Below are 21806 nucleotides of genomic sequence, written 5' to 3'. Positions count from 1 at the left end.
TTTTTTTTTTTTTTTTTTTTTTTTTTTTTTGCTGGAGTAGACTATGGAAAGTTTCACAGAGAGAAAAGATGAACTGGATTTACTAGAATGTTAGCAGAAAGAGGCAGAGATTTCCACATCAAAGATACGAAAGGGGTTGAAGGTGGAAAGTGAGGGTCCTACACAAACTAAGAACCTTAGCCCTATGAAGTTACAGCATGTAGGTAAATAAGATCTCAAAAGGATGGGCTACACAGTGGCAGCTGTGGCTCAGTGGGTAGGGCACCAGCCCCGTATACTGAGGATGGCAGATTCAAACCCTGCCCCAGCCAAACTGCAACAACAACAACAAAAAGGATGGGCTCTAAATGACCCCTATGAAAGCAGAACCCCAGGCTGGCAGGCCAGCAGCCCCACCAAAGGGTCTTAAGTTACAAGCTTGAAATAGAAGAAGGTTCACGTAATCTCAAACCATGTGCACCTCGGCAGAAAGTCCCGTTCAAGTATTCAACTCAATAAACACTAAATGAACTCTAGGGATAAGAAAGCCTCGGTATTGACTGAGGATTTTTTGTTTTGTGGTTGGTTGGTTTTTGGTTTGGGGGGTTTGTTTTTGTTTCAAGCCAGCCCAGCTATTTGAGGATTTAAGGTAAAGATGAGTTGAAATAAGTGATATAAAGAGTGCTATTTCCTTCACACCTGAGCCTGAGGACTTAGGTGCCTACTATCTCCTGCATGCAAAATGGGTGGAAATTACCCCATATGGATGCCAAAAAGCATTTTGCACTGAGAAAATATCACTTCGATGGGAAGAACATTATCTCCTTTGCTTTTGTCAGTGCCTGCTTAATAATTCCCAAAGCCCCTGTCTGCCGTGACAAGGAAGGCTGTATTTGATGTTCCATTTTTTTGACCTTGGGGTCCCATTGCTCATGAGTTCCTGATATTAGTATTTCTGTCAAACCAGGCTGTTTTAAGATGACTTCACATTTTAACAAAACAGAATTAAATATTCAACCAAGAGTATCTCCCTTTTGTGAGTAAAGATATATTTGAAACTTACATAGTGATTGCTATTATCATTACATGTTATATACCAGATGTATCAAGCCAGGATATTAGAATTGACCTAGAAGCCCACTGCTACCGTTACCAGGGGCAGTATGGAATCATTCAAGTACAGAATTGGGTAAAATATGAGGCTCACTATGGAAGCTGGAGCCATTGCTAATTACATGTCACTAGTTCATCTGCAGGAAATCCCTTCTTCCAGCAGGAGGGGAAAACCCACCGAGTGTAGATGAACAAAAAGCATCATGGTGGCAACTCACCACCATCTGGAAAGTATGTTTCCCCCTCCCCCCCCCAGTATCTTTTTCTGCAGGCTTTGGGATACTAGAACCTTCAGTGGATGACAACTGGCCAAAAAGGCAAGGGCTGTTGTCTGGATACTGGAGAGAACAAGGGCTGCACAGCAGACTAAACTGGGCAGCAGAAGAGGCTATCTCCATGAAAATTAAGGAGTGTCAACTGATGGATGTGAACACGATTTGCAAATCTCTACACACACGAAGCCCTCATACCAATGGGAGGAGTGAAGAAATTTGGAACTGCAAGGCATGGTTTCCCTGGCACTTTTGGCTAGAGATACTACATATTTGTGTGAATGATCTTGAGAACTCCAAACTATGTAAACACAACATTTGGAATATTGAAATTGCAGCATCAAACATGAAGGGATTCAATTCACTGAAACAGAGGTGGTTGGTGAAAACATGAGGGCTGTGAAGGCTGTGGTGAGGGTCGTGATGTTTGGGTGCTCTAAGCAGGCAAGACCTGAGTACCAGCTCCTTCATTTTGCCTGTATGATCCTGGGTAAATGATTTCATCTCTCAGCCTCCATTTCTTCATCTATAAAATGATAACCTCCCTCAAAAGATTATTGTAGGGATTCAATGAGACAGTCACATAAAACCACACGGGATTATGCGTGGCATAGATAATGCATGCCCCAAATGTCAGTTGTTATTCTTGTTGAAGTATGTAAGGGTGCCCTATAGCCCATCTGTGGCTCTGTTAGCATGAAAAACACCAAGATAAAAGGAAACATAGGGATATGGGAAAGCAAATACCAATGTGACCCGACCTTCCCTGTGTCTCATCAGTCTGAGTGACAGATGAGGTCATGAATAGTGATATTGGCTCCTGTTTTATTGGCTCTTGGCTTCAAATGTAAAATTTAGGAACTCTGGAAGCACTTTACCATTTCACATGGTCCTTTGTGAAAAACAGCTCTTTTGGCTTCTTCTTACAGCTCTCTTTGATGGAAAGTTCAGAAACAGGTTCTTGGGGCTGGGTTTGGGGTAGACATTGCAAAGGAAGCTAAGGTTTAGCTTATACATTTATACATTATCAATGCAAATGTAAAAGATACCTTCCTTCATGAGCAAGTGAGGATGTGTGAGCTTACCTTCGTTCACCTCACTACCACTAAGGTTTAGTAAACACTTACTCTGTGCAGGGTGGTACAGTAAGCCCCTTCCCATGCATTAGCACCTTGAACCCTCAAAGAAACACTATGGGAGGCTGGCAATAATTGGCCTCATGTTGTAGAAGTACAAACAAGGCCCAAAGAAGTTTAAATAACTTCCTCCATATTATAGAGATAAAAGATGGGACTAAGAATATCTGTCCCCAAAGCCAGCAGTCTTTACAACTAGGTCGTTCTCCCTGAGGTACCATGTATGAACCACCTTCTCCATCGCCCCTTACAAATAAATATATCACCATTGTGAAAATCTGCTCATTCAACTGGCTGCTTGTTAAGCCCATATGACATGCTCAGATACCTCAAATTCAAAGGGAGCCAACATTAGACTCAAAATGAGTCACCATACCCCCATGACATGAATCAGGGTGCTCATGATAAACAGAGAAATTGCAAATTAGCTGGGAACCCCCATGGTTCACTCTAAATTCAAAAGATATCACTAAGAAAAAGTTAACGGACTTAGAGCAGTCCACTAGGTAGAGAGGTCATTAATACAAGATAAATAATGGTAGTGAGGTGAACAAAGATAAGCTCATAAATCCTTACTTGCTTATTAAGGAAGATATCTTTTAGATTCACATTTATAATGTATATGACTGCATATAAATAAATTATAAATGCACATTCTCCTTAAATACCAAGCACTGGCTGTTATTCCTCCCTGATGCCGAAAAATTAAGTCATAAAAGAATGAGTTAAAATTATTTACCTTCCTGCTACCAAAGACAATACCTCATAGCCAGAAGGAAACTTAGAGATCAACTATCTGGTTCAATCCTCTCCTTTTGCACATGAGAAAACGTCCAGGTTAGGCCACACCAGGATTTTAAATGATTTGAAATTCAAACACACTAGTGGAGCACCAACACATTTTAATTTACTCCTTGCCACTGACGGCTCTAATCAAGGCATGAGTCGTCTGTGTAAAGGCAACAGCTGATTAGCCTTCATGATGAATGGACACAGAATCCTAATTCATATTGATTCCAGTGTCAGCCCTTTGCTGGTATTTTAGTCCTGAACTTGCACAGTTATCATCCAGATTACAAAAACAGTATTGATTATTTTCCATCTTCAGCAAGAACGCCAATTAGCCTATCTTGGGGAGAGAGTTTTTTTTTTTTTTTGTTTTGAAGGTCATTTGAAATTGCTAGAATTAGAATACAAGTTAACCCTAGATGAATGAAATAAATATGGTTCAGGATGATGAAAGAAACCCTGAATAAGTTTACAGGAATCTCAGAGCAGGAAAGCCACCTCTCTAGTTCCCAGTAGTCTGGGAGATTTGCACAGAAGTTCTTTTTCCAACATGGCACCCAAGCCACAGAGGGGAGTGGCTGAGGGGATCATCTGGATGGGCAGGACTCAGGGCAGCCTTGTAGATCCTTATGTCTATGTGATGTGGAGAAAGCAGATGGGAGCTCTCAAAACTCAAAGAAGGGCACAAAAGTGGCTTTGAGAACCAGAAGACCAAAATATTCTCAACACGATTTGGCAACTGTGGCCTGATGGTGCACAGCAGTAGAAACTGCTCTAAGTAGAGAAAGGTGACAACGGAGAGAGATGCTTCTCCCCCCAGTCTGGAAACCCCTAATATTAACCCCCCTAGCTCACACCAGGAACACCAAACATGCCTGGTGAAAAGGGTAGAAAGAAATGTGACGGGAAGAGAGAGACTCGGGTCAATTGAGAAGTGACCATGAGAGACTGAGTTTTAAACCAGAAGTGAATATATTTCCTCTAATTCAATTTTCCAGTGAAAGTGGGTGCTTGAGAGTAAAAGTAAATTCAGTTATAAGAAAATAAGATTCTATTTTTGTCTATCTCACTTTTGTGGTTGGGAAAATACCTGCAGCATAAAATAAGCTCTTAATACAGTGCCTGTGTGTCCAGTAACTCTTGGCTTCTGCAGCTTCAGTCTCTGTTGCTATTGTTGTTGTTATAATTACACAGTGAGCTCCGGGAAGCAGGTATGGCAGGCTTGTTTTGGTTCCTGTATCTCCAGTGTTTATCACAGAACATGTTCCTCAGCATACGTTTGTTGAATAAATAACTCAGAATCTGATTTTATCCCAGCTAGCACTCAGTGTTATCATTTGTGCAACCTGGTGTCAGTGTGAAGTCTCCTTTATCCTGGTTTTCTAAGTGATTGAGGAGAGGGCTCCAACAACCTGGGTTAGACATAAAGAAGGAGTAAGAAATAAATCTCTAATGTGTTAAGCCACTGAGACTGGGGTGGGGTGGGGCTGCTTGTTACAACAGCACAACACAGTCCATCCTGGCTGATACAACCTAACATTTGAAATGTCCTTAAGAGGAAATCCCTAGTGTAGGGCATACCATTGTATAGTCTGCATGTCATTTAAATTTTCACTGTCTGTATTTTATACTCAATGAATAATGATATTAAATGATGTGTGTAAAAATCACATAGTCAGTAAAGAGCAGGTCTGTCTAAGTCAGGAATCCTAGGATTTACCTTTATACCAGACTTCTCTAAAATTAAGCCCTTCTTATACCTACTTCTCAACTACATATTTTATTTTTACTATCAGAGGAGATGGTTACTTGATCTAGCTTCCCTGCCATCTTTCCAAGAGTAGGGGATGTAGGGGGATAGATGGCAGATGGGAGAAATCCAGAGTGGAAGGAACCACCATGGCTTTAAAATTTTGTGTATATGTCACCAGATGGGGCAGTCAGTGTAATGTGGCAGAAAACACTGATGGAGATATTGTGTCCTGATTTCCTAAAGGCTGGGATGGAATCAAAAAAGAATGATAGAATGATTGGTGAGGATGGGGAGTCACTGGAATGCCCACACATTGCTAGTAGGAATGCAAAATGCTTCAATTACTCTGGAAAACAATTTGCAAATTTCTAATAAAATTAAATAAGACCCCATGACTCCACCATTTCAATCTTAGGATTGCACTCCAAAGAAATGAACACAGATGTCCACGAAAGATTTATATAAGAATGTTCATAGAAGCTTTATACATAATAATCCCAAACTGGAAATAATACAAATATCTATGAATAGGAAAATAGGTAATTGCTGTATGCCCACACAAAGTAATACTAAACATCAATTTAAAAAAATAATGAAATATGGTAAAACACACACACACACGGATGACTTTCCAAACATGTTAAGCAAAATAAACTAGAAATGAAAGAATGCCTTGTGTATGATCAATTAATATAAATGGCAAAAACAGGCCAAGCTAATATTGAGATCACATAATGGTTATAGCCAAGGTTGGGATACTGACTGGTCCCAAAGTGATGAAAATGTTCTATAAGTAGTTCTGAATGATGGTTACATAAAATCCACTTTACTGTGCTTCAAACAATATAAGAACAGTACTGATTCACAGATTTAAAGAGAATGGTAACAAATGGTATCTGCATCTCTAGAGGACAAGGGGGGCTTTAGGGTCCTGAAAATGTGGGCTGTCTAGCTCAGCAGCAGGTATGTGTATCTGGAGTTTGAACTGAAAAGAAAGATCCACCCCAGGATAGCATGTCCATAGGACTGGGATGGAGATTCTGCAAGGGGTGGAAGCCTTGAGGACAACTAAGGAGTCACTATGGCAGGATGTCTGTGGCTGAGTCTGTGGTCCGTGGAGATGAAATTCTGGGGGACCTCTCTGAGCCTTCCCTAACCAATGGCACAAAGCTGGCTCTCCTTTGCCTTATGACAGAGGCAAAAAAGCACCTTCATCCTCAGGAAACTCAGACCCAGGTTGTGCTTCATTTATCTCAACACCTCTCAAGCCAAGATACTTGTATAACCCCTAGAAGACACAAGGGTCTCCTAAAAAGGACTAATACTGAATTTCTCATCAGCTGTCATGAGCTCAGGCTAAAGGCCAGATTCGTTTACATTACTTGTTCATTACTGTTATGTAAACACCAAAGTCACTTGTTTTCAAAAGTTGCTGCCCTGAAGTTTGTTGTGAATGCTACCTGCTGGAAAGGGGAGAGCTAATTTAACTTCTTCACAACCAGAACCTTCAGCTTCTTAGCCAGCCTCAGTCACTCTCTGCTGTTCAACCCAGGTAAATCACCTCCTCTCTGAGACTCAGAGTTCTATTCTGTAAAATGGGAGGAGTAGCTCTGGTATCCTCACAGAGTGGTTTTGAAGATTCGGGGAGAAAATACATGTTATACAGAAAGCTGTACGGATCCATTGCTTGTGTGACTCAACTGACTTCCAGCTGTTTGCTCAGAGCACCGGAGAGTACACAGAGACATGATTAAGTGTGAAGACAGGTCCATTTTCAGAAATAAACTCGCCTGGCCCCCCCCCCACTGGGAGCTTGAATTCACTCACTGACACTGTGGCTATTCAAATGCAGCCAGGTGGAAACAGATATGCAATGACCCAGCAAATTCAGGAGGTGGGGAGACCATTAGGGCACAGAAGAGGAAAGAAAGCAACAGCCTGGGAAGATTTCTGGGGGTGGTTGTGTTAGAGGTAGGTGGAATTCACCATGCCGCCTGGCATAATGTGTTTCTGCATCTTCTGCCAATAAACACACACACGCAGAGGATTTCATAGCATGGAGACAGAGGGAATATCTCAAAATCTAGCTGCGAACCTAGTTTCTCCTTGATACCCAGATTTCTTCCTTTCTCCCTATCCTATTCCTGCCCTCCCCAGAAATATTCATCCTTTTTCAAAACTCCCTGTATCTCCCATTTCCCCTCAGATGATAAAAGAAAATCAAGAGGCTGGTTAAGTGATCTGGTGTGTGAAGGTCCCAGAAGAAAAATCACAAAAGCGGTCGCGTCCTGGTCTGTCCCTGACCAGCTGTGACATTAATCATCACCCCATCTCTCCCCAGTCTCCTTTTCTCTATCTGCAAAATTCAGAGTTTGAAGCAATTAACTTATGTCAGCTCAGATAATTTGTGATTTCCAATTTTAAAAATTAAACAGTGGGGAGCTAGCAAATAGTTACTTAAAAGACCAAATTATAGGATACTCTTAATTCACTATTCCACAAACATTCTTTGAGCTACAAATGGAGATTTACACCAATAAAGCAAGACATGTCACTTTTTTTTTTTTTTAACGAAGTTACCTTCTAGTGAAGAACACGGAAATTTAACACTTAGGGTTCTGCCTGCCAGTCCTACACAGTGAAATCACACAGAGGAGGCATTTATAAAGACAAGTCAGGAAGGCTTCCCAAAGGACCAGAGGATCCAGTCAAGCCCTTTCTAAACTTTTTCTTCATTGTTGACACATCGAAACATGAAAAGAAAATGAAAATTACCCATACTCCACCACTCTGAAACCATAAACACACACACACACACACACACACACACAAAGCTGCACACGCACTCACATTGATGCAGATTCTTCCAGTCTTCTGAATGTATGGTAGACACATATGTATACCCTTTTTAAAAGCTGCATTATATAATACACACTGTTTTTTAATCTGCTCATTTTTCACTTTATATGTTGTGGACATTTTCCTAAGACATTAAATCAGTTTACTAATCTTCATACTATTCTGTTCAATGACTGTACCAGAATTTGTTCAGTGAAGACTCTAACTTGGGCATTTAGGTTATTTACAATTTCCTTTGCCTCTATATGTGTATACAAGGTCTGACAATTAAGTTCACAAACTCGTCCTGCTCCATGAGCTACATATCCCCTCGCTGAATGCAACAACAGTCCCCTTCCAGGTGTACCCTGCTTGCCATCTGGTGACTGATATTCAGCAGTGAGATGTCCAACCTCCTATACAATATTGCGATAAATGTGTGTGCAACTATTTTTTTGCATAAATCCTCTTTATTTTCTCAGAATGGATTCCTAGCAGCGAAATCACTGAATCAAAATCATGTACCGTCGTCCCCCCTTATCCACAGGGAAAATGTTCTAAGGTCCCTAGTGGATGCCTGAAACTTCAGTTGGTACCAAACCCTAAATAAACTGTTTATTCCTGTACATACATACCTATGATAGAGCTTAATTTTTAAATTAGGCCAAATAAGAAATGAACAATAATAAAATAAATTCTCATACTATTCTATCATTAAATTATGAGAACATGGCCTTTTTCTCTCTCAAGATCTTATTGTATTGTGCCATAGATGAATAAGCCCAATAGATGACTTATTTTTCATAATTGTTTAAATGACAATTATGAAACTCTGGGAAGCAAAGCCATGGATAAATGGGGGTGGGGACTGTTTGATCTTTTTAAGTTTTTAATATACAAGGCCAGATTTTATCCCATAAAGTTTTGCTAATTTTCAACTCCATCAGGATTACATGAATGTGACAATTTTCCCCATGGACGTATATTATTACTTATTTGTATGTATCAGATACACCTATTTTCTGCTTCTCAAAATTGAGTGTTGTGTCCTTTCCTTCTATATTAATTTCAAATTTCTCTTTAATATAGTTAAGAATATTGTCATTCTCAGTCATCATGTATGTTGCAAATATTTTCCCAGTTTGTCACTTACATGGAAGTTTTAAAACTGTTTTTCTTACAGAAGAATCTGGTGATTTATGCCTTTAGTTCCATATAAGAAAAATACTTTCTGCCACTAGATGTTTTAAATAGCCCCCAGGTTTATCCTAGCACTTTATAGTTTAAAGATATTTAAATTTTTATTCAAATGAGTTGTGTCTGGAATATAATAGAGATAATAAAGGGCACATTTTGATTTTTACTTTTATATGCCTTTATCGTACTGCTCTTAGAATTTTTTACAATAAGCAGGGATTACTTTTGTCATTTAAACAATTATGAAAAATAAGTCATCTATTGGGCTTTTAGTTTGGAAGAGATAGGGATCTAAATGTTGCTGATTTTCTAAATACTTACTTAGATGCCTCATCACCAGCTATTACTCTGAGCTGAGATTTGAAGGAGGACATGCAGGAGGCGTCCAGGAGAAAAAGGGAGGAAAGGATATTCCAGTAAGGAGGAGGAGTATGTCCAGAGATGGTCAAAAGTAGCCAATGCATTCAGGGAATTCCAAGTTGATTCAGGTGACTTGGAGTAAACATTGCAGATGGAGTCCTCACAAGTTTTAAGGAGTTTGGGAATGGGGGAAACAAATTTAAAAATTCAGAATGCAAAGATTAATGTTATCATGATTTGTGACCATGGTTCCCTCCTTCTAGAATTTATAATATTAAACTTTAGGTATATTTTCTTTATCTTCTTTTAAGGAAAGAAATAAACCATGACAGAGAAAGTTAAAGTTCCCTTTATCAGCACTTCTCATTTCACTCTCCTTAACTCAGAGATAACAACTTCATGAGTGTGGTGTATTCACACTTACAGTCCAACAAATTATACAGACAAATGTGTGTATGACTGTGTGTATGGGAGTTAAGATAAAGGGGTTTTAGAGGTAGATAATTATTTCTCTTTCATATAAAGTCTTTGTAGATAGTCTAGACCTGTTATCACCTCATTATGATGTTAAGAACCCAGCTTCCTTCTATCTTTTAGTTCCTCTCTTCATGTACTCCATTCTCGAATTTACCCTGTGGTCCAAGATGGCTGTTCTAGCTCCTGCCATCACATCCACATTCTGACCAACTGAAATATTTAGGAGTTAAGAAGTCATAGGAGGAGGAGAAGAAGGCTTTGTGAATTGAACTCTGTCCGCCCCAAATATAGTTTAGAGTCCTAACCCCCAATACTTTTGAATATGACCTTATTTGGACAAAAGATCTTTACAGAGACACAATCTGCAAAGTCAAGATACTGATTTCAGGTGGCTCCTAATCCAATATGACCTGTGTCTTTTTAAGAAGAGAAGAGACACAGACTCAGATATACCCTGTACACGTGAAGACAGAGGCAGATTTGGAGCCAAGGAATGCCAAGGATGCTTGAAGCCAAGAGAGGGGCATGGAACAAATTCTCTTTTAGAGTCCTGAAAGAGGCTGGCCTTATCGATACCCTGATTTTGGACTCCTAAAGCCTCTAGAGTGAGAAATTGATTTCTGTTGCTTAAAACTATCTAGTCTATGGTATTTTGTTATGTTGGACCTCAGAAACCAATACAGAAAGAAAAGAGGATGAATAAAGAAGCAGAAGAGTTAAAGGCTCTTATCAGCTGTCCCTTAGCACAGGTCCTGGGAGCTGCTGGATATCACTTCTCATTGTCCATTGAATGTAACTTAGACATGGGCATACCCAGCAGCAAGAAAATCTTTGTTCTGGATTTACATGTGCCTACCTAATATTTTTATTACTATAAGGGAAGAATAACATTTTTAAAAATTTATATATAGCCAAGATGCAGAAACAACCCAAGTGCCCATCGACCCATGAATGGATTAATAAACCATGATGTGTGTATACCTTGGAGTACTATTCAGCCATAAAAAAGATGGAGATGTTACATCTTTTGTATTTACTTGGGTGGATTTGGAGAGTATTTTCTTAAGTAAAGTATCTCATAATAGAAAGGCAATCATCCCATGTACTCAATATTATGGTGAAACTAGTAGAGCAATAATTACAGGCTCACTTGAGAGAAAAACACAATTAAATTCAAGAAGAGGAGCGGGGGAAGGTGGTCCGGTAAGTTCCCACCTAAGGGTACTATGTAGGGGTATATGGCACACTTCCAGACTTTACCTTATAAATGCAAACAAAGTAACCTAATTGGATGTACCCTCATAGCAAGCCAAAATAAAAAAATAAAATAACATTTATATATAAATGGCATCAGCTGTGGTTCTTTTGCAATTTTTCATCATTCCTTTGCTTAAGAAATGTATCCAAGCTGAAACATGGAGTTCCAATTTGCTATAGTTAAAGGCTATGTCTGCTACCATATATGAATGATGGCTGCATTTTTTCCTTATTTTTCCTCTTGCAAACAGGGTTGCAATAAATGTTGAATTATCTTCTCAGGCATAGGTGGGAAAGTCTCTCTACTATGTGTGCCTCTACTTGGAATTTCTACATGATAGCATAGATCCATTTTCAGCTTTAAAAGATCTCTCCAAATTGTCCTTCCCAGGGGTTATACCAATGTATACCCTCTCCTGTATTGTTTCTCATTTGCTATCCACACTTGATGTTAGTGGGTTTTTTAATTTTTACATAATTATAGGTGAAAAAAAGGTTAACACTGTATGTTTTTTCAATATTACTGAGGTATAATTTCTACATAATAAAACGTGCTCATTTAACGTGCCCAGTTCAGTAAGTCTTGATCAATGCAGACTCCCATGTATACATTACCACAATCTAGACACAGAACATTTCTATCAAGCCAAATAATTCCTCTGAACATTGTAAGACACCCTTAAGTCAACAGATAGGAAAATCTAGATGAAACAGAAATTCTTCTTTAAAAAAGTACCTAGAAACATGGACATGAAAAACATCAGAAAATCCAAAGACTCCTATAACTAATAAAGAAAGTGAATCTATACTCATCATCCACCCCTTCTTTCCACCCCTCTCACACACAACCACTCCAGGCCCCCTTACCAGAGAAGTCTTTCAAACACTTAGGGCAAGAATTGATCTAATAAAATCCTCAAAGTAACTGATCCTTTCAATGCAATCTCCATCAAAAGTTCAACAGGTTTTTTGTTGTGGAAAAATGACTACATGGTGTTAAAATGTATGTGGAAATGGAAAGAGTCAGTGAGATAATCTTGACCAAGAACAGAGCTGGGGGAAGCCGTCAGTGGCAATAGCAATGATCTCCATCTTGGTCAGGTGGTGGCTGAATGGGCAGAATCACTTTGTACACATTCACCGAGCTGTTCACTTGAGATTTATGCACTTTACTGTGTGTGTGTTGTATGTTAATTAAGATGTTTACAAAACAAAACAACCTCTACAGACCAAAACCCTCTACTTGCCAAGATCAAAGCCTCCCTGGGAAGTCCCTATTATTTATACCTGGTACTTAGGTAGAGTATACTGCAGTGATTAAAAAATATTAGAGCTGGAATCAGCCAGATCCAGCTTCCAATTTGGCTCCACTGCTTGGAATAAATTGATATAATTGAAATAAATTGATATAATGACTTTGGAAAATGAGTTGGCAGTATCCAGTTGCTGAACATACAGACAGCCTAAGACCCAGCAATTAAACAGTGAGGCGCATATGTACACAATGCAATAGTCAAAAATTTTACACACCCCAAGTTCTAAGGACTGACCATTGTTAAGCAAGTTATTTGAGTCTTTGAGCTTTACTTTCCGCATCTATAAAACGTACCTCTTAACAGCTATTTCATAGAATTGTCGTAGCCAGTTAAGGAATCCACTCAAGAGTATCTCGCATGGAGCAGATATTCAATAAATGGGAGCTGATACTTAAAAGGGTGCTGTCATTCATAGCGTCATAAAGTATAAAATGCTTCTCCAACCACTCTTAGTACCAGACTCCCTCCGGACACCAATATTCCCCTTGTGTTTGCCAAGTGAGATCACTAAAGCAGGAAATGCTATGTCATTTGGGAAATCTCAATCCAGCTCTTTGCAAAGGGTCTTCATAGACTGAATAGAGATGTGGGTGTCACAAAGCTTTGCGGCCCTCCCTGGGGCAAGAGAGCTCACTCTCCATTCCCAAGCGTAAGCTCACGGCACCCCCGCCAGCCCAGAGAGGACTTACAGTCGCGCCTGGTATTCCTCTCTCCCCTCCCTGAGCTCCTCAGCCATCAGAGAACAGCCTCTACTGAGTTCACTCCATCTGGAATTGTCTGGGGGAAAGAGGCATGGATTGTGTACACCGCAGAATCGGTCTTTATATTTCACTGCGTGTCTGCTGAGGCGGCGGTGAACCAGATGTGGTTTTCGGCAGACATAACTTCAAAAGCCGTAAACACACTTATCAGGAAACTGCAGAACATGAGGCAGCCGGCAATAGTCAAGGTCACTGACAGGTGACATGGCAAATAAAGGGAGATTAAAAGCCATGACTTGTCTGACATGGGCCCATTTGATACTTACCAATGGCAGGCTACGGAACATTGCCTACTCTTGATGGGAAGTCATTGAACATAGTGTAATTTCTTAGAAAGTGAATCTCTGTCATTTTTCTCTAGGGGAAAAAAAAAAGGAAAGAAATGAAACAAAATACAGTAGCTCTCTGCTGATGGGCTAAGTGTGTTCATTCATTTAATGCCAATCTTTACGGAGAGTTTACTACTGGCTGGACTCTTTGCCAGGCATTCTTTTGTTTGATCACTGGTGCAACATATTTCTCCTCATTTTAATAATTACCCTCCCTTTGCAGAAGGGAAAACTGAGATTGAGAGACTTTTGGTAAATCCAATCTCGTCAGTGGCCCACCGGAGACTGGAATCCAGAGATCATGCTATGACACTTTTGCCTGACAGAGCGTTACTCTGGGTGAAGGAGGGGTATGTTGGAATGACATCCAGATGGCATTGTTTTCTGACAGCATGGACAATTGGCATGCAAAGAGAACCCTACCTATTTTTTGGACATCATCTTTTCTGCAGCCAAAAAACAGGAAATGCACACTCTTTAAGAATTGCTGAAGTGGCCATTTGCCTGCTAGGGTGGTGGCGCCAGCATTCCTCGATTCTGTGTCTATGTAGCATAAGTAAGATTCTCATAAATCCAGCTTTCTTCTATCCCGAATACCATTTTATATATGCCCAGGAAACCCACTATTTGAAAAGTCCCATGCACAAGGCCTTCTTTTGCTTTCCACTCACCAATTCATCTATAATGAAGTGTAGATTTTAAAAACAGTTTGAAAAGTAGATTTAAACCACTGAGAGCATCTGCTAAGAGCAAAGGAAATTAAGACAATGCTCCATGTATTTGGAGTCCTAATTATGTTTGACCCAGAGGTAAGTTGAGGTCACGCCTTCCTGAGGGTCTTAAACGCATTTACCCTGAGCCCCCATCCCATGTCCTGTGACTGTCATGTCCTGTGAGGCTTTCATGAATTCCTCCGGTTTCATGTTCCTCTTCGCTTTTCCCACCTCCAAGCTCCTGCCCCTCTAGTTCCCTTTATCTCTCAAGGTCGTTCTCTGGTCTCTGCGCTGTGTGGACCCTGGAAGTAACTCAGCCTCTTTTTCTGATTTTCCCCAAACCACTTGCCCAAATTATTTGTCATTGTCAACACTCTGGGGTGACCAAGAGAGGTTCTATCAGAGCAGTGCCAATGAAATTGCAGGTTAGACAGGCTCAGGTTCACTCGACTCCTAACTCCCAACCTCTATTTCATAGCCCCGAAACCCACCGAATAATGGCTCTGCTCCAGCCATTATAACCCTCCACGCCAAGCTTGTTCCTGCCTTCAGGCCTTTGCAATTGCTAGATGATTGTCTTCCAAATAGCTTCAAGACCCACTTGCTCACTTCCATCATGTCTGCACAACGTCGCTGTATAAGACGCGATCATCCTACAAGAACGCGTTGGTCTCTCTTTGTCTCCATTCCCCTCAATCAACTCCTGGCATATTGCACATTTATTTTCTCACTTTTCCCTCTATGTCCCCACCAGAACTCATGTTCCATGAAGATGGCAGTTTTCCCCAAGCAGTACCCAGAAGGAGATTAATGCAATCTGTTGATTGAGCCAGAGAAGGAGCAAAGATGCTTCTCAGTGAATTAAAGTTTTCTTTCCAGGAGCAATGTCAACAGGACCATATCACAATATAGTCAAATAATCAGAGTGATATTTTATCACCACTGAGGAGGCAGGGACTGGGCAGCATTTCACTGGAGAGAGAGCTCTGGGCTGGAACTCAGAGCAAATGGAGAAGGAAGCTGGAGCCAGACTGTGGCAGGACAGCCCAGGATGCTGAGACTTGGCAGCGAGACCAAAAAGTAGAACGTGAAAGCATGACTGTCCCAGCCCATGAGAAGGACCAGCCTCGGCCAGTTACACTCCCTGAGTCACACACCCCTCTTCGCAGCTAGGATAGATGGCGGCAAAGAGCTTGTCCTCGACAGTTAGACTGAGGTATTCAAATCCTTGGCCACTAGAACTGGAAGCCGTCATGTTAAGTGAAATAAGCCAGACACAGCAAACCAAACAGCACATATTCTCCCTCACACGTGGGTACTAAATGATGCGTACATGTGGACATACGGACTAGAAGGATAGACAACCGAGACTCGAAGGGTGAGGGGGTTAGAGGGCAGTGGCCTTAATGGGCACAACATACATTATTCAGGTGATGGATACCCTAAAAGCCCTGATTTGACCACTATGCAATCTATGCATGTAACAGAATTGCACTAAATTTACACAAATTTAAATAAATAAATAAGTAAAATGTAAAGGTAAGAATTTCTTTTTTTACATCCTCAGCCACAGAGTCTTAGCTGTGTGACCCCAGACAAATGATTTATCTTATTCAGAGAGGAACTGCATTCCCACTTGGAAATAGTATTATTGTTTTACTGATGATCTGTTCTGTTTTTAAAATAAATAAAAAAAAAAGAAACAGTACATTCAAAAAAGTATGATGAAGGCAGGAAAACCACACTGGCCAAAGATGAACCGCTTGTATATAACAGTGTATTTCCTTCTGGACTGGCCCTGTATTACGTGGCGATCCCTAGCCCCCAATGACTACGAAAAATGTGGACTGGTGCAAACTGAGTCCACCAGATGTCCAAAGACTGAGTACAAAAAAAAAAAAAAAAAAAAAAAGATAAATGAATAAATAAGTAAAATATCCAATTAATAATTTTTAGATTGATTACAGGTTGAAATGATCATATTTTGTGCATTCAGAAATAAACTAAATACATATGTTACTAAATTGAACGTTAACCTCTTTTTTACTTCTTGACATGACTATTAGAAAATTTTAAATCCCATGTGTTGTATTTCTTTTGGGCCGAGATGTCCTAGCCTCTCTTCCCCCTTATATCCACACGCATGTACACATACTGACTGTTTTTATTCAAATAGGGCTATTTTACACACATGGTTTTATGATCCTATTATTTGTATAACTTGCACCAATGTTTTCTGCATGTTAGGAAACTAAGATCCCCATCATGATTTTTGGCAGAGCCGTAGTGTTATACCAAATAAATGCATCCGAGTTTCTTTAACCCTCAATGGAATATTTTTCAAGTTATTTCCTTGCTTCTATTTTCTTTTCTTCTCTCCTTTTTTCTTTTTCTCTTTTTTACTGGTATATAAAACCCTGTGACAAGTTATAGTATAAGAAACTATATGGACTTGTTTTTTTACTTCCCAAGGATAAATTCCTTCAATGTATTTAGGGCTCATGGAAAACAAGTCACAGGCCCCAGACCAGCAGCTTTATGAGCTATAGATGCTGATAGGTGGAACAGCCAGAAGATTTTAGCAGACTTTGGTAAATCTCTCCAAGGTTCTGATATACTTAGTCTTAGCACACAGGAGATAAAGTGGCTTAAACACAAAATCTGGAGACAGACAAGCCAGGTTCCAACTGTGGTTCTCTGTCACTTCTGGCAATTTGATTTCAAGCCAATTCTGTAACCTCTCTGAGCCTGCGCCTCCACATCTAAAAAATGGGAGAATTAACTGTACCTCTCTCCAAAAGTTACTCTTAGGATTGAATCAGATGCCATATAAAATTGTCCACCACACTACCTGGCTCTTGTAAAAAGTAGTTATGAACATTTTGGAGCTTTTGTTTAGATACGCCAATCAACACACACACACACATACATCCAGAGGTTTCTGCATTTTTGTCATACTCTTCCCTCTTGCAATGACTGTTTTTCAAATAGAGATCTATTTGCTAAAATAAATTGAAATGGGTAAAGAGTATGAGGTGCAATTTATACCAGCTATATCTGCAATTACTAACTCTGAATTAAACATATCCCTTCATGAATAATGAAGCAGAAATAGGCCAAAGGAAAAATGAGATAAGATCTTAAATCCATGTATTTTTAATTGCTTCATTATCTAAAATTTGCTATGAATAGCAGTGGATACAGTTTGCTGTTTAAAGCCCAAAAAAGAAATAAGAATTTTCACCCAAATCACAAAAGGCTATCAAAAATTAATTTTGTGTGCTGTGATCACTGAAAATGTAAGTGATTTGGAGGCTGAGTGACATTAAAAAATGCCATTTATATGCTAATAATAAGTGAGTCATATTTTTTCATTTTAATGTAAAATAAATTTTATTTTCATTTTAATGAACTATAATGAATTATAAGCATTTTCTTTTTTATCTTTAGGTAAAAGTTTGGGGCAGATAGCAAAAGGTTGGCAGATGACAGGCAGAGGTCTCAGAGGACATGAAAATGGGACCTGCCCTGTTATTAGTTGTTATTAACCTCCTAAGTAGACGGGAGCCTTTCAGGTTGAGGGGGTTGCTTCTGGGATTCTAGAAATTCACAAAAATTTGATTTACTCCAGAGGTAGCAAAGTATCCATTACTGCCATATTAGGAAAAAGTGTCTATGAACCACATTGAATCAATCATCCTTTTGTTTTTAGCATAGAACAATATTCACATTCTAGAATCTAAAAGAACACAATCAGTGATGAAATTCTTTACATGCACATCACTTTCTAGAAGATTTTTTATGCTAATGTTTACGTTTTATTGAAATCTTACTTGATGTCAGACATTTTGGTAAGTTTCATGTCTGTTCTTTGATCTCATCTTCACGGAAGCTTTCAGAAGATGCTATATTGGCTCAGTGCCTGTAGCTCAGTGGCTAAGGCACCAGCCACATACCCCGGAGCTGGCAGGTTCAAACCCAGTCTGGGCCTGCCAAACCACAATGACAACTACCACCAAAAAATAGCCGGGGTCATTGTGGTGGGCGTCTGTCGTCCCGGCTACTTGGGAGGCTGAGGCAAGAGAAATGCTTAAGCCCAAGAATTTGAGGTTTTAAGTGCCACAACGTTTAACTTATGTCCAAAGTCAATTCTTTTTTTAAAAGAAAGGACTAGAAGGATGTCCTTTGTTCAACCCAAATAAATGAATTGCTAAGGATAAAACTTCAGGCAGCAGCTAGAAAAACATTTTTAGAGGAGGAGAGAGAGAAAGAAATCAGTAGTCCCTGTCTGCTCTGCCTCCGGGGTGCAGGTCCCTGCTGAACACCTTAACTAGATCCAGGTTTTAAGCCCAGTTGGTTATTTTATCAGATCTGAAAGGATGGCACACTTGAGACTTCTGCCCATGTGTGTCATGCGTTAGAGCTGCAGTGAAAAAATCACCCAGCACTCTGCTGGGCTGAGAGGTCTTTCCTCTTTACTGAGGGTCACACATTATTCTCTGATGTCTGACTTCTTTGAAGTGAGGAGCCAACTTCCCAAATCCATTTCTGTGTTACCCTCATCTCTTACTCTTAGTTCCTTGGTTGCCTTTGCCTGATGTGGTTGTTGATGTTAATTCTTTCTAACCAGGGTCTCTTTAAATGGAAGCTAGTGAGTTATGGTGCAGTAATTCACCCTTCAGATCTACTGGGCCCAAGGCCACAGGCCAGCTCCTATTAAACGGAAAGGTCTGAATTATTATCCTATAATTCACCCCTTGGAAGCGTCTGGATTCAATTATACTATGTCCCTGAATGACTATTAAAAGAAATACAAAAAAGGTCCTGGATCTTTTTTTATTTTTTGTTACAATCTAAGGCAATTTCTAGTGCCAAAGACTTCTTCCTTTAAAGTCATTAGAAAGAAAATTAAGCAGGGAGATGAAAGAAAAGGGCCCCTTATCACTGCTAATGGGGCTCTGTAGACAATCAATGGTATTTTAACCAATAGTAACGTGGCAGGAATCACAGCAATCAAGTATCTTCTCTTTGACCAAATCCTTTTGATTTATATCTTGCCTTCCCCTTTCATTTTTGAATTGTTCTCCTGGTAAGTCCAAGTTTAGTGCTAAATTCTGTTATAATCTGCCTGATGATTACATAAGACGTGTAATAAATGCAGATGGCTAAAGGTTGATGACATGGCTTGCCTGGTTCAAAGAGAAGCGAATATAATCAAAGTTAAGCAAAACCCAAAGCAGAATCCACGTGCCTTGTTTAGGAACCTCCCAGACCTGGGAGAAACAGACCTGGAGATAAGCATTGCTAGTTGATCTGAGTGGTAAAAAGGGTTGAGATATGGAGGGAAAAGAAATTGGTGTAGGGTGTTCTCAAGCAAGTTACTCCTGTGGGACTCAGTTACAAGTTACAAGTGGGACTCAGTCCTGCTGGGGAGCTTTGGGGGGTGGCACAGAAGAGGCACCTCAGGACAGTGAGGGAGCTGGAGTATTTATACACCACCTCCCCTCAGCCATGGCTAAGAGCCACCCAGGAACGCCACGAATTGGCCAAGTTTGTCTTGGCTGTTCCCTTGCCTTGGAGGAGTCTAGAATCCTCATGTAACCATGTAACTGAATTTGTTCCATCCCATCTACATGCCTATCCTTAAAAACTACCAAATGCCTGGCTCGGCACTTGTAGCTTAGCGGCTAGGACACCAGCCACATACACCAGAGATGGTGGGTTTCAACCCAACCCAGGCCTGCCAAACAACAATGACAACTACAACCAAAAAATAGCTGGGTGTTGTAGCAGGCACCTGTAGTCCCAGCTACTCGGGAGGCTGAGGCAGGAGAATCATTTAAGCCCAAGAGTTTGAGGTTACTGTGAGCTGTGACACCACAGCACTCTACCCAGGGTGACAGAGTGAGACTCTGTCTCAAAAAAAAAAAAATCTACCAAATGCCTTTCTACAGTTCAGAAACACTCATCCTCAGCTTTCTCTAAAGTCATCATGTTACGAAGAACAAATCCACCAAACCCTACCTACCATCAATGGAGGGTAGTGGATAAATGCTCAGAATGTAGAGTCACAGCGACCCAGGTGCAAATCCTGGTTATGCCATTGTGAGTCATGTGATTGCTAAGACTTGGGTTCATCTGCAAAATGGAACAAAATTTCCCAGAGTCTTGTGAGAACTACATGTTAACTGCAACAAGCCCCTTACCTTGGAAGGATGCCTTGTGCCCAGGTGGCCATTAGGGTACAGATGAGGTTGAAGAGGCTCTGCTTTGGGGGTAAGAAAATCGTGTTGCCTGAATTGGGAAGACTTTGAATCCACCACCTCTTCCTTCTTAACAAGGTCCATTTTTCTGGACCAAATTGCTCTCATATGCAAAAAGCAGGTAGCTCCCAAGAATCTAGAGACTGCTATCTGCTAGCCAGCAGGCTATATCTATTCTAGGTCATATGAATGTTTTTAGAAAAATTCTGCATGCTGTATTAAAGTTGATACATTTATTTAAAAAGTCAGATTTCTTAGTCTCTTGAAATGTCAAAAAAGTCTCGCCGGTCTGGGCCCAGATGCTGTGCTGCAGCATTAGTAGCACCTGAGGACCAGGAGCCCCCACTAGCCTCAGCCAGGCCCCTGCAGTCGCCTCTGTCACCCCCACTCTCTATTCATACCTTCTGGTTACAAGCCTGCATTTGTGAGTTTATGACCTCTGTCCTGGTTCCCCGGACCAAGAACTTCTACTTTAGACCTACTCTTGTATAGCCACTAAAGTCTGTCCAAAATTCCTCGTCTTTCCAATCATTTTAATGAAGAAAGGACTGATGATTCACACAATCAGCTATGAAGACGGTACACAAAAGGACGCAGGCTGCTGCTGCTTTGGACATATCAATGGAACTACTCCATTCAGAATAGGGAATGGTTAGCACTCTGGGACGGTGAAGTGAGTGGATCGCTTGAGCTCAGGAGTTTGAGACCAGCCTGAGCAAGAGCAAGACCCTGTCTCTACTAAAATTAGAAAAACTGGCTGGGAATCGTGGCAGGTGCCTGTAGTTCCAGCTACTCCGGAGGCTGAGGCAAGAGAATTGCTCAAGCCCAATATTTTTTTTTTTGAGACAGAGTCTCAAGCTGTCACCTTGGGTAGGGTGCTATGGCGTCATAGTTCACAGCAAGCTCCAACTCTTGGGGTCAAGCAATCCTCTTGCCTCAGTTTTTCTATTTTTACTAGATATGGGGTCTCACTTTTGTTCAGGCTGGTCTGCAACTCCTGAGCTCAAGTAATCCACCTGCCTTGGCCTCCCAGAGTGCCAGGATTACAGGCATGAGCCACCACGCCCGGCCTCCCACCCAAGATTTTAAGATTTTAAGGTTGCTCTGAGCTATAATGAGGCCATGGCACTCTACTCATGGGAAAGGAATGAGGTTCTGTCTCAAAAAAAAAAAAGGAAATGAAAAAATGAATAGGAAGTGGTACTCCACTGGCCAGAGCTAAAGAACCAGGCTGGGCAGTCATCAGATGAAAG

Source organism: Otolemur garnettii, unplaced genomic scaffold, assembly GCF_000181295.1.
Source record: "Otolemur garnettii isolate 467f Iridium unplaced genomic scaffold, OtoGar3 scaffold00044, whole genome shotgun sequence".
Taxonomy (NCBI): Eukaryota; Metazoa; Chordata; class Mammalia; order Primates; family Galagidae; genus Otolemur; species Otolemur garnettii.
Note: the sequence above shows the minus strand (reverse complement) of the source record.